A 12,335-nucleotide genomic window follows, 5' to 3' on the forward strand; every position below is an offset into this window, starting at 1 on the left:
ATGGGTATCTAAACAATTTTGGTATCTAAACATTCTGCAACACTTAAGTAAGAGAAACAAGTGTGCTAACTGTTATTCATCACTGGGAAAGGGAAAGAGAGAGGGAGAACGAGAGAGATTGATGGAACTATGTGTTTGTTATTACTAAACAACACTTTAAGCATGATCATTCCATGTCATGCAAGATTGGTTTATATGAGGCCAGAGCTGGTGTAAATAATACATCATCTCTTTTAGGTTGATTGGTGGACCAAAACTCATTAGAAAACTTTCCTGCTCCTTATTAGTGAACGGCACGCACTCTCGACCTTGCCCCTCTGCAAAATGGAGTGCTGGTAGAAAGGAGATGTGTGGGGAGCGTTAAGAGATACATGACCGAAGTACACCATATTTAGTTTAAAAGGGCCCAGGGTTTATGGGGTAAATATAATATTTGCATATTTTCTGTCAAAATTGTGTTTATTTTGCTCTCTGACTTGATTCATTATTGTTCATGGCAATAAGTGCAACATTTCGGGAATTCAGTGGCTTATACAACAACTTGCCTACACAGCATAGCCTACATTCAATAATGCCCCTTCTGTCACAGTTCTATAACCTTATGCAAAACAGATGGTTTTAAGTAAATTATTGAACATTAGAAAAGGTAGTACTTTTATACCATATAATAAAGGGCAGATAATTTGAATAGTCGATCAATTGAGACAAATGAACTAACCTTGCTCTTCATGCCCATGTAGCAGTTGCTTCCATCCCTCTCCTTGCCTTTGTTTCTACCTAAAGACAAGGCCAGTTTATTTAAAATAATGATTGGCAATCAATATTACTTTAGCAAAACTGGACACTTCAAAACAATCAAACATACTTCGATTTATAAAAGACAACATTTGTTTGGCATTTCTGCCTTGTTCGCACATGGCGCCAAAACGTCCAGTTATCGGGCTCTTCTTTTGCACACCTGGCGGCAAGCACCTGTCAAAGAGAGTTGCGTCAATTAGTGTTATCAGCTACTGCAAATAAAATGACAGATGCACAGCCACCATGGACGATATATTTTGGCTACTATCCTAGATAATAAAGGAAAGGTAACACTCTCGGTAAGTGACAACTTTTGTATCCTGTATAGCCTATAGGCTATGAGTAGAAAACGTTGCCCCTCAAAGTCATACAGTATGTCTAGTAGGATGATACGATAGGATGGTAATGGCATAGCTTACCTAGTAACCAAACGTTTTACCTCAAGTCAATACTATACATGATGGCCGACAGGTAAGGGTATTTTTTTCGTGCTTCATTACAACACAGATTAGAACTAATTATATTTACCAAGACTTGTTGATATAAACAAACAGCACACTCCAACTGTGTTCCACCTCTGGTTTTTCGTCTCGCAGTCTGTGTGCGTTTGAGGGGTGGGGCCAATTTAACTTCATGAATGGCGAGACTGCTGCACTAGATGGGGTTGGATGCAAATACCCCAGGATTGTTAGTGACTTGTCTGAGTTGGAAGGTTTCCGACGCTTAAAAGTGGATTTATGTGGAAATTGCATTAAGAGAGTGACTTACTAGCAAGAGCCTTCTTATAAATACCTGCGCTGACTGAAATAAATATCAAAAGATATTCAAACATTTTTCAGTGGATTGCATTTGAAAGATTAGTTTCTCATTTTATTTTAAATGAGTTGCAGATTTTTGAATTGCCATAAATAATGCTTCCGGAGAGTCCAAATGTCTGATGTTGGCAACATAAATTGCCAACTGATAAAATACAACATAGTGAATGATTTGTCTCTCTATAATGATAGCATTTTTCTATCTCTTTACCATCTCATGTGGAGGTGTCATGTAGGAGGAGTTCTTTGAAACCAAACAAGTTACGAATCTTCCCTTATAAAAAAGGAAATTGAGACCCGACAACTCACTGGATCGCACCATAAGAGGTTCGCAATGCACAGGTAGGTGGAATATTCCAAGCTGTTATTCTGCTGTGGATTATGTATGACTGGAAACTGATCATGAATTTTGGAATAGTTTAGATCTCTGTAATTCTCGTTTTAGTAAAATGGGAAATAAAGTATATCAACATATACATTACTTATTTATTAGGCTAGCCTATTAGCTTACTATGGCTTAATTATATTTTAATTAATTATGAATAATAGGCATACCTCTAATACACAACCCTAATTTAATTGTCAAAATGAAAGTATTTTTGAAGTATTATTATCATTATGTTTTTTCATTATGGCAATCATTTTAGTATTCAACTTTTTAAATGTCAGTGACATTGAATTTGATCTTGTTTTATTTTGTGAAATGCAACACTATGGAATTTTCTGTTATTATGCAGAACCAGGTCAGTGTCAGGAAAAAGTGTGTTTGTCTGAACAATATATTACTGTCATTAACACTAAAAAATGGATGTCGGAAGAAGACTCATCTCATTTTCAGTAACCCATGATATTTAATACAACATATTTATCTCTCTTTTTCTGGAAAAAAACCTGAAATTTGAGACATCCTAAATGCCTCCATTTGTATCCATTAGGGGTGCCCTGATTGTATCAAGGCATGCTTTTGGTTCGGCTGGTCGATTTTCAAGCATATTTAGGGAACAGAGTGCGCAGAAATTGAGCATTTATTTTGGCACTCCACATGTGGCAGCAGCAATTTGGCAGTTAATTAAAACAGCACTGGCTCCATTTATCTCTCCCTCTCTCCTTCTCGCTCACTCTCCTTCTTGCTCTGTCGTTCCCTCTCTCTCTTTCTTTCTCTCCGTCTTTCTGTCTCTGACTTTATCTGTCTGTCTTTGTCTGCTTCTCCACCAGTCTTAAATAAACACTGACCTCTTGAGTTCCGCTTAGGGCTGTGGCTGTCACAATTTCGTCAGCAGGTGATTGTCAAGCAAATAACTGTAGGTCTCACGGTAATTGACGGTTATTTAACATAAACACATTTAGCATCTCCTGGCTTCCACACATAGCCTACAAGCCTAATAAATATTGTAATATAACCTTCACAATAAATCCATGATTTATTTTAGACAGGTCTAAAGAAGCATGATATGAAGAAAATGTAGTCTATTTCAGAAGAAAATAATCGCATACTCTGAGTTGTCCTGATGTGGCTATGCCATATGGCTGTGGGCTACACTAGTTCATTTAGCAGACAAGATTTGCTTATAATTCTGTGGCATTATTTTATATTATTTTATAGTATGAAGAATACAATTAAACAATAAATCTTTTCTCCAAACGATTTGAGGGAGTGCGCACATGCGGCTATTCTGTGTTGAGTGGTTAACAAAGAAATAGGTACTCCTATATGCTTAATTTAGAGTTATTAATGTAACTTTAGTTGTTCTACAAATGTTCGGCTATATGTTTTGATTTTTAATACATTGTAAGGCTGCATGATGAGACTAATGATGTTTTGAAAAAAGTTGCTTGAAAGGCATTAGCTCTGCTTTGTTCTTTGTGCAGGCTGTACACACTCCAATAGTCTCTCATTCTCAATTTGACAAGCATTTCACTGCGGCATCCCCTTTGTGGCCGTAATGCACCCTAAAAAATCCATGCCTTTAGCTGCCCGGAGTGCTGCGTTGTGCCCTTCTCCCTGAGTGTGCTGCATAATCCGACTCGCCTCTCACTCACATGGCTCTCCGTCACATGATCGGGTCTTTCTCACAGGCTACAAGTGAAGACAGACACATCGAGGACGCAACTGCGCGCGTCCTTATCCAATTCCGAGGTGCATATTGAAGATACTGGAAGAACTGTCCACATTTACTTTTCGTCAGCCAACAAGATGAGTAGGCCTAACGAACAGCAAAAGCACTAGCTTATGTCAATCTCCCCCATAGTACAAAAGTTGACCTATTCTGTGCAATAAATAAATATTCCAAACATGTTGTGGGATGCGATAGATCCCAAATTAATACAACCACTAGCATCAAAAAAACTTTTTTATGCAATGTGGCTGATGCAACAGATCAGAACGTTTAGCTTAAAATGTTGATAAACTATTAGGCTATTTCTTCACATTATAAGCGCAGAAATGCGCACATGGTAGTAGGCTATAAGCGCAAATGTTCCATTAGCGGAAAACACCATTATCAAAAGTGACTGCAAATGCAATTATACATGTAATGCTTTTATTATAAAGGTGCATTTTTATGGTGAAAATGATCTTTCCCTAACTTGAAACTAGCCTCTACACCCCTTGTAAAGCGAATGAATGTTTTTAATTTTATAAAGTTATTTGGCCACATAGTTGTGATACAAACCTTATTAAAGCATATAGGGCTATGGGCTAGGCTACATGAGGTGTGCGACAGATTAGAAAAAGTCGCAAAAAAAGGCTTTGTTTCTTATGCTGGGCATCATTCACAAGTGATAATATAGAATTCACAATTGATAGGCTAATATTGTCACCCATCAGACTATTCTTGATTTAATCTTTAAATATACTAAATAATATATGTGACATTTGTTTTGATTTAGAATGGACCATTATCATGCACCTGTATCGAAACATGGGCAGCGGGAAAAAAAATCCATGTCATCTATGCACTTAAATAGTGAATGGAGGACACTTTTCCCCGTCGTTTATTTTCATGCCAGCCAGGTAGGCTATACTCCTGTTGTAAATATAAGCAATGTGCTTAATATTAGGAAAGTTGAGAAATAAATATAGTAGGCCTAGCTTATAGAAAGCTGATGGGATCTACTACAAAACCATGGTGCTTGCCTACGAAGCTGTGAGGGGAACGGCACCTCCTTACCTTTAGGCTCTGATCAGACCCTACACACAAACGAGGGCACTACGTTCATCCACCTCTGGCCTGCTAGCCCCCCTACCTCTACGGAAGCACAGTTCCCGCTCAGCCCAGTCAAAGCTATTCGCTGCTCTGGCACCCCAATGGTGGAACAAGCTCCCCCACGACGCCAGGACAGCGGAGTCACTGACCACCTTCCGGAGACACTTGAAACCCTATCTCTTTAAGGAATACCTGGAATAGTATAATAGCAATCCTTCTACCCCCCCTTTACTACCACTGTCTTTTGTCTAAACTAACACCTGACTTAATTCACCTGCTAGAACTGACTTGTTGAAAGAAATGTAGTTGTCCCTGATTGCACTGACTTTGCTCACAGCTGCTTGTTTGAAGAAGTGTACTTACTGTGATCAAGATGTGGTTGTCCCACTGGCTATCCTAAGTTGAATGCACCAATTTGTAAGTCACTCTGGATAAGAGCGTCTGCTAAATGACTTAAATGTAATCCTTGCCTTTTTATTAGTTTTCTCCCGCAATTGCATAGCCTATAGAAATGTTGCGCCACCTGACCTCAAGTGTTTGACTAGATTTTCGAATACATTTGCATGGATGTCAGAGTGATTTACAGGGACAATAGAGTGCTGAGTATCAGACAGTTAGCAAGTTTGGTAGGCTGCTAATGACCAGCAGCATCAGAGTTTGGAGAAGGCTAATTGGAATGTGGAATTTGACTGCCTTCGTGACTTGTGACCGCTGGTGTGGCAGTTATACGGTCACCGCAACAGCCCTAGTTCCGCTTCAAAAAGAGATTGGGAGACAGACAATTGGAGAGAGATGCTGAAGTGGACTGGGGCAGGTGGAGATCTCCAATAGATTTTCCTTTTCCTTCAGAAGACCAATGTAGGCAGCTGTAAGTCAGCATGGTGTGCTAGCATGTGCAGCATGCAGACACACAGCGTGGCTAACCCTGACTGCTGGCACCCCATAGACTCCAGCTCCAGGGGTGCGTTTCAAAGAGCAGGGTGGTGCTGGTAACACAGAGCAATTCTCCTCCTTGTAGAACCCAGTGGGAGAGACCAGACAAGGAGGTGGAGGAGGAAGGAAGGAAGGAAGGAGAGAGATGTATTGTAGTCTACATCTGTAGCACATTTTACCCAGCTTTCCCTGCACAGGAAGTGATTACCCAAATGGGCTGTGGCGGCTCCTGAAGCATTCCAGTGGCAGAGCCAGGTGTTTTTCGGCACACACAGATGCCCTGCATGGTGCTGCTACTACCTGCTCCTTTAGATTAGAGAGTGAAGATGGTGCTGAGCAGCCTATGGGGCCTAGAACATGAAGGAGAGTGACTACTGATAACACCTTCCTACCACCTATTTCCTTACTGTTATTGCCTCTCTCCCTCTTTCTACCTTTCTCTCTACTTTCCTCACTCACTCACTAACGCTCTCAATTAAATTAAATTCAAAGGGCTTTATTGGCATGGGAAACATATGTTTATATTGCCAAAGCAAGTGAAATAGATAAACAAAAGTGAAATAAACAATCAAAAATGAACAGTAAACATTACACTCACAAGTTTCAAAGGAATAGAGACATTGCAAAGGTAATATTATGGCTATATACAGTGTTGTAATGATGTGCAAATAGTTAAAGTACAAAAGGGAAAATAAATCAACATAAATATGGGTTGTATTTACAATGGTGTTTGTTCTTCACTGGTTGCCCCTTTCTTGTGGCAACAGGTCACAAAGCTTGCTGCTGTGATGGCACACTGTGGTATTTCACCCAATAGATATGGGAGTTTATCAAAATTGGATTAGTTTTTTAATTCTTTGTGGGTCTGTGTAATCTGAGGGAAATATGTGTCTAATATGGTCATACATTTGACAAGTGCAGCTCAGTGTCCACCTCATTTTATGGGCAGTGTGCATTGAGTTCAGGGATTCTGCCACTTTACTCTCTGTTTAGGGCCAAATAGCATTCTAGTTTGCTCTGCTTTTTGGTAAATTCTTTCCAATGTGTCAAGTAATTTTTATTTTTTATTTTTCATGATTCGGTTGGGTTTAATTGTGTTGCTGTCCTGGGGCTCTGTGTGGTCTGTTTGTGAACAGAGCCCCTGGACCAGCTTGCTTAGGGGACTCTTCTCTACATTAATCTCTCTGTAGGTGATGGCTTTGTTATGGAAGGTTTGGGAATCACTTCCTTTTAGGTGGTTGTAGAATTTAATGGCTCTTTCTGGATTTTGATAATTAGCGGTTATTGGCCTAATTCTACTCTGCATGCATTATTTTGTGTTTTATGTTGTACACGGAGGATGTTTCTGGAGAATTTTGCATGCAAAATCTCATTTTGTGAATTCTTGGTTGGTGAGCGGACCCCAGACCTCACAACCATAAAGGGCAATGGGTTCTATAAGTATTTTTTGCCAGATCCTTATTGGGATGTCGAATTGTATGTTCCTTTTGATGGTGTAGAAGGCCCTTCTTGCCTTGTCTCTCAGATCATTCACAGCTTTGTGGAAGTTACCTGTGGTGCTGATGTTTAGGCCGAGGTAGGTATATATTTTTTGTGTGCTCTAGGGCGACGGTCCTCTGTAGCTCAATTGGTAGAGCATGGCGCTTGTAACGCCAGGGTAGTGGGTTCGATCCCCGGGACCACACATACGTAAAAATGTATGCACACATGACTGTAAGTCGCTTTGGATAAAAGCGTCTGCTAAATGGCTTATTATTATTATTATTATTATTATTATTAGATGGAATTTGTATTTGTGGTCCTGGCAATTATTTTTGTCTTACTGAGATTTACTGTCAGAGGCCAGGTCTGACAGAATCTGTGCAGAAGATCTATGTGCTGCTGTAGGCCCTCTTTGGTTGGGGACAGAAGCACCAGATCATCAGCAAACAGTAAACTCTCTTCTCTCTCTCTACCCCCCTCTGTTTATGCTGGGTTGTTGTCTCGTGGCAGCTGGCCATCGTGTTTGTCTCCCCTACCATCGACCTGTGGGCGTGTTTGGCTAACGCGACGAGTGCTTACAGCTCAGAGGCAGAGATGGGAGTATAAGAAAATAAAAGTAAATCAAACATTGATGTATTGTATGCCAGGGTGAAAGTGCACAAAACATCCCTGTTTCTTCGCTGCCTGCAGTTGTTGAACCAAATAATCTGGTTCTGAATCCTAAGAAAAAGGCTGTTAAAAGCCCTTACACTGGTGGTCTAAGGCACTGCATTGCAGTGCTAGCTGTGCCACTAGATATCCTGGTTCGAGTCCAGGCTCTGTTGCAGCTGGCCGCGACTGGGAGACCCATGGGGCGGCGCACAATTGGCCCAGCGTCCTCCAGGTTAGGGGAGGGTTTGGCCAGCAGGGATGTTATTGTCCCATCGCGCACTAGCGACTCCTGTGGCGGGCCGGGCGCAGTGCACGCTGACTCGGTCGCCAGGTGGACGGTGTTTCCTCCGACACATTGGTGCGGCTGGCTTCCGGGTTAAGCGGGCATTGTGTCAAGAAGCAGTGCGGCTCGGTTGGGTTGTGTTTCGGAGGACGCACGGCTCTCGACCTTTGCCTCTCCCGTGTCCGTACGGGTGTTGCAGCGATGGGACAAGACTGTAACTACCAATTGGATACCACAAAATTGGGGAGAAAAAGGGGGTAAAATTCCCTAATTTCAGTTTGTGACAAAACAAGCAAGTATGGTGTAGATAATCATTGTACCATCTAAACATCTGTGAAATATATATTTTCCATAACCAAAAATATTGTATTTTTAGGTATGTGAAGCTGGTGTACAAAACCGAAAGTAAAAGATGCAAAAATGAAACTTAAGAACGGGAAGCATGGAAATGGCGCACATAGAACAGATCCACCGCTTCTTAGACTTGCTTTCAATGAGAATGATCGCTATAACTCATATTTCTATGTGAATTTGGTTGGGTGGCCTAAAAAGTTACATATTGCAGTTTTAAAATGGCAAAATACGATAGAGAGCTAAAGACAGCTTGTTGAAATATTGCTGGATTTAGTTGCAGTTTAGGGAGATATATTTTTTTTACATAGAAGTTGAAAGTGGAGATGGCTGATTTGCCTTAATGATTCTACAGTATAAGCAGTGCTTGATTTGGGCAGGAGCTCACTGCACCTGTTATAGAACAATATTATTAGCTCAAAAGTACTGCTGAGTTCCTGCACCTAATTCAGTCCAATTTATTTGCAAATTATGGTGGAAAATAAGTATTTGGTCACCTACAAACAAGCAAGATTTCTGGCTCTCACAGACCTGTAACTTCTTCTTTAAGAGGCTCCTCTGTCCTCTACTCGTTACCTGTATTAATGGCACCTGTTTGAACTTGTTATCAGTATAAAAGACACCTGTCCACAACCTCAAACAGTCACACTCCAAACTCCACTATGGTCAAGACCAAAGAGCTGTCAAAGGACACCAGAAACAAAATTGTAGACCTGCACCAGGCTGGGAAGACTGAATCTGCAATAGGTAAGCAGCTTGGTTTGAAGAAATCAACTGTGGGAGCAATTATTAGGAAATGGAAGACATACAAGACCACTGATAATCTCCCTCGATCTGGGGCTCCACGCAAGATCTCACCCCGTGGGGTCAAAATGATCACAAGAACGGTGAGCAAAAATCCCAGAACCACACGGGGGGGACCTAGTGAATGACCTGCAGAGAGCTGGGACCAAAGTAACAAAGCCTACCATCAGTAACACACTACGCCGCCAGGGACTCAAATCCTGCATTGCCAGACGTGTCCCCCTGCTTAAGCCAGTACATGTCCAGGCCCGTCTGAAGTTTGCTAGAGTGCATTTGGATGATCCAGAAGAGGATTGGGAGAATGTCATATGGTCAGATGAAACCAAAATAGAACTTTTTGGTAAAAACTCAACTCATCGTGTTTGGAGGACAAAGAATGCTGAGTTGCATCCAAAGAACACCATACCTACTGTGAAGCATGGGGGTGGAAACTTCATGCTTTGGGGCTGTTTTTCTGCAAAGGGACCAGGACGACTGATCCGTGTAAAGGAAAGAATGAATGGGGCCATGTATCGTGAGATTTTGAGTGAAAACCTCCTTCCATCAGCAAGGGCATTGAAGATGAAACGTGGCTGGGTCTTTTAGCATGACAATGATCCCAAACACACCTCCCGGGCAACGAAGGAGTGGCTTCGTAAGAAGCATTTCAAGGTCCTGGAGTGGCCTAGCCAGTCTCCAGATCTCAACCCCATAGAAAATCTTTGGAGGGAGTTGAAAGTCCGTGTTGCCCAGCGACAGCCCCAAAACATCACTGCTCTAGAGGAGATCTGCATGGAGGAATGGGCCAAAATACCAGCAACAGTGTGTGAAAACCTTGTGAAGACTTACAGAAAACGTTTGACCTGTGTCATTGCCAACAAGGGGTATATAACAAAGTATTGAGAAACTTTTTTGTTATTGACCAAATACTTATTTTCCACCATAATTTGCAAATAAATTCATAAAAAATTTGACGTGTACCTATGATGAAAATTACAGGCCTCTCATCTTTTTAAGTGGGAGAACTTGCACAATTGGTGGCTGACTAAATACTTTTTTTCTCCACTGTACATCGGTAGGCTAGGTTTCTGACTCTGAGCGCTGTGTAGTGGCACTTTCTCAGTTTCAACAAATTCCCAGAGCGGGAGCTCCCTTTCACTGGAGCCTGCCTGATTTAATAATTGATACATCAAAAGGACTTACAAAGAGGGGCAATTGAATCTCCTGACTATTTGATGAGGTGATTCAGTTCCATTCAGGTGAATGGAGCCGGCAGTGAAGAAGGGGACACAGTGCTCGTGTCTGTTTTAATGGATGAGGGAAAAGAGACAGAGAACATAGAAAACTGTCAAGAAGTGCCACAGTGGCCCCAGAGTAGCTCAGTGAGATGTTCCTCATATCCAGAGGACAGGTCAGCTGTCATGTGGAAGGATGACACTTATGTTGTGAGTTTTGTGCCCATCAAGGTCTTGATCTGTCTTACCTTCTTATCACTAGACATATTTTCAACAATTTTTTCTTTCTTCATCATATGTCTCTCGCTCTCACTCAATGCACTCTCTTTATATCTCTCTCTCCTCTCTAGCCCCCCCTCTCTCACTATTTGAGTATCAGTAGTCAATAGCCGCTTCTAGTCTTATCTCCACACTGTAATATAAAGGTCAGATATGGATGGATGGGACAGTGTGGGCTACATTGGCAGGTAGTGAGGAGTCGTAGGCAGAGTGTGGTGTGAAACCGTCTCTGACACCTAAATGACTCAGCCCTGGTCTGGACGGGTTGTTCTAGGTTGTTCATTCCCATGGTCCAGGGCGATGGCATGTCCCCCTCACTCTTCAAGCATCCCTGTAAATATAGAGGGAGTTGTTGAAGAAATGTGTCTAATATTCACTTCAAAAGGCAAATAAACCCGGGCAGCAGCAGGGGAGAAAGCTGGTGTGCGGGTGTTTTTGGAGATATTTAAAAAATCCTCTTAAGCTGGTAAACTGAGATCTTTGACATGGCTTGGCAAGGCAGTCTGCCTATAGGAATATTTATCGTGTCAAACTGTTTGTGCGTATGCATGTGGACCACAGTGTACAATAGCCTACATACTGTATGCTGCTGTGGTGTGTTAGTGTGTGTGCTTGTTGTTGTTCTGTTTCAGTTTCTTTACTCTGTGTGTGTGTGTGTGTGTGTGTGTGTGTGTGTGTGTGTGGTTTATTAGTCGTATGCAGTTGTGATCTGTGTGTGTAGCATGAATGTGTGTGTGGATGTGACTTCTTCACATACTAACTCGCCGCAACAGAGGGACCCAGTCACTCCCCTTAAACTCAGGAGAGACTCCCCTCCGAGATACACTCTTATTCAGCATGATGGACGAGAACCCATAATGAAATACTGTCCCTGCTCACATTAATATTCATTTTCTGCCGTGTAGTTAATGACGTTTGGATGTATGCTTTATTATTTTTCATTCCATTCCTTAGTTTATTACAGAGTTCACTGGATTACTCTCTGTTTTTTAAATTCATCTGGATTCTTTGCACAGCCACTTGAGTTTAGGGTCAGATTTGGATGCTGAACTGCTTGGCGGGTTGTGGCAGTAATATAAGAAGAGCATGGTAAGATCTAGCTGGGATTCTTTCAGGTTTGATTCAAGCTTTCTTTAGGGACGCTATAGTGCGTTTTAGGGACATTATAGTGCATTGTAGGGACATTATAGGGCCTTTTGGAATGTTAATGGTTGATTGCACTTCCTGATTTGCCCTCGTTTTAGATTTGGTTCATTAAGAAATGCTAGCGGCCATGACTGAATTAAAACGTGAGTTGGTTTTCGAGGTGTAGTTTGATGTGCATGTCTCGTTTGTTCGCAGGTGGGAAGAGATAGCTAAATTATTTTGCCAATTAGCTTGAGAGGATCTGCAGAGAAGAATGGGAGAAACTCCCCAAATACAGGTGTGCCAAGCTTGTAGTGTCATACCCATGAAGACTCAAGGCTGTAATCGCTGCCAAAGGTGCTTCAACAAAGTACTGAGTAAAGGGTCTGAATAC

At 41.6% G+C, this 12,335-nt stretch overlaps 1 protein-coding gene across 1 annotated transcript in view; it reads left to right on the forward strand.

Annotated features, from left to right (window-relative positions):
- Window positions 1–1,475: 1,475 nt before the first annotated feature.
- LOC121586880 (R-spondin-1) overlaps window positions 1,476–12,335 on the forward strand; it is a 32,393-nt gene continuing 21,533 nt past the window's right edge. Inside the window, exon 1 of the mRNA XM_041903901.2 lies at window positions 1,476–1,955. The gene's annotated coding sequence lies outside the window, so the exon portion shown is untranslated. The remainder of the gene's footprint in view (window positions 1,956–12,335) is intronic.

This window comes from Coregonus clupeaformis, chromosome 17 (genome assembly GCF_020615455.1).
Source record: "Coregonus clupeaformis isolate EN_2021a chromosome 17, ASM2061545v1, whole genome shotgun sequence".
Lineage (NCBI taxonomy): Eukaryota > Metazoa > Chordata > Actinopteri > Salmoniformes > Salmonidae > Coregonus > Coregonus clupeaformis.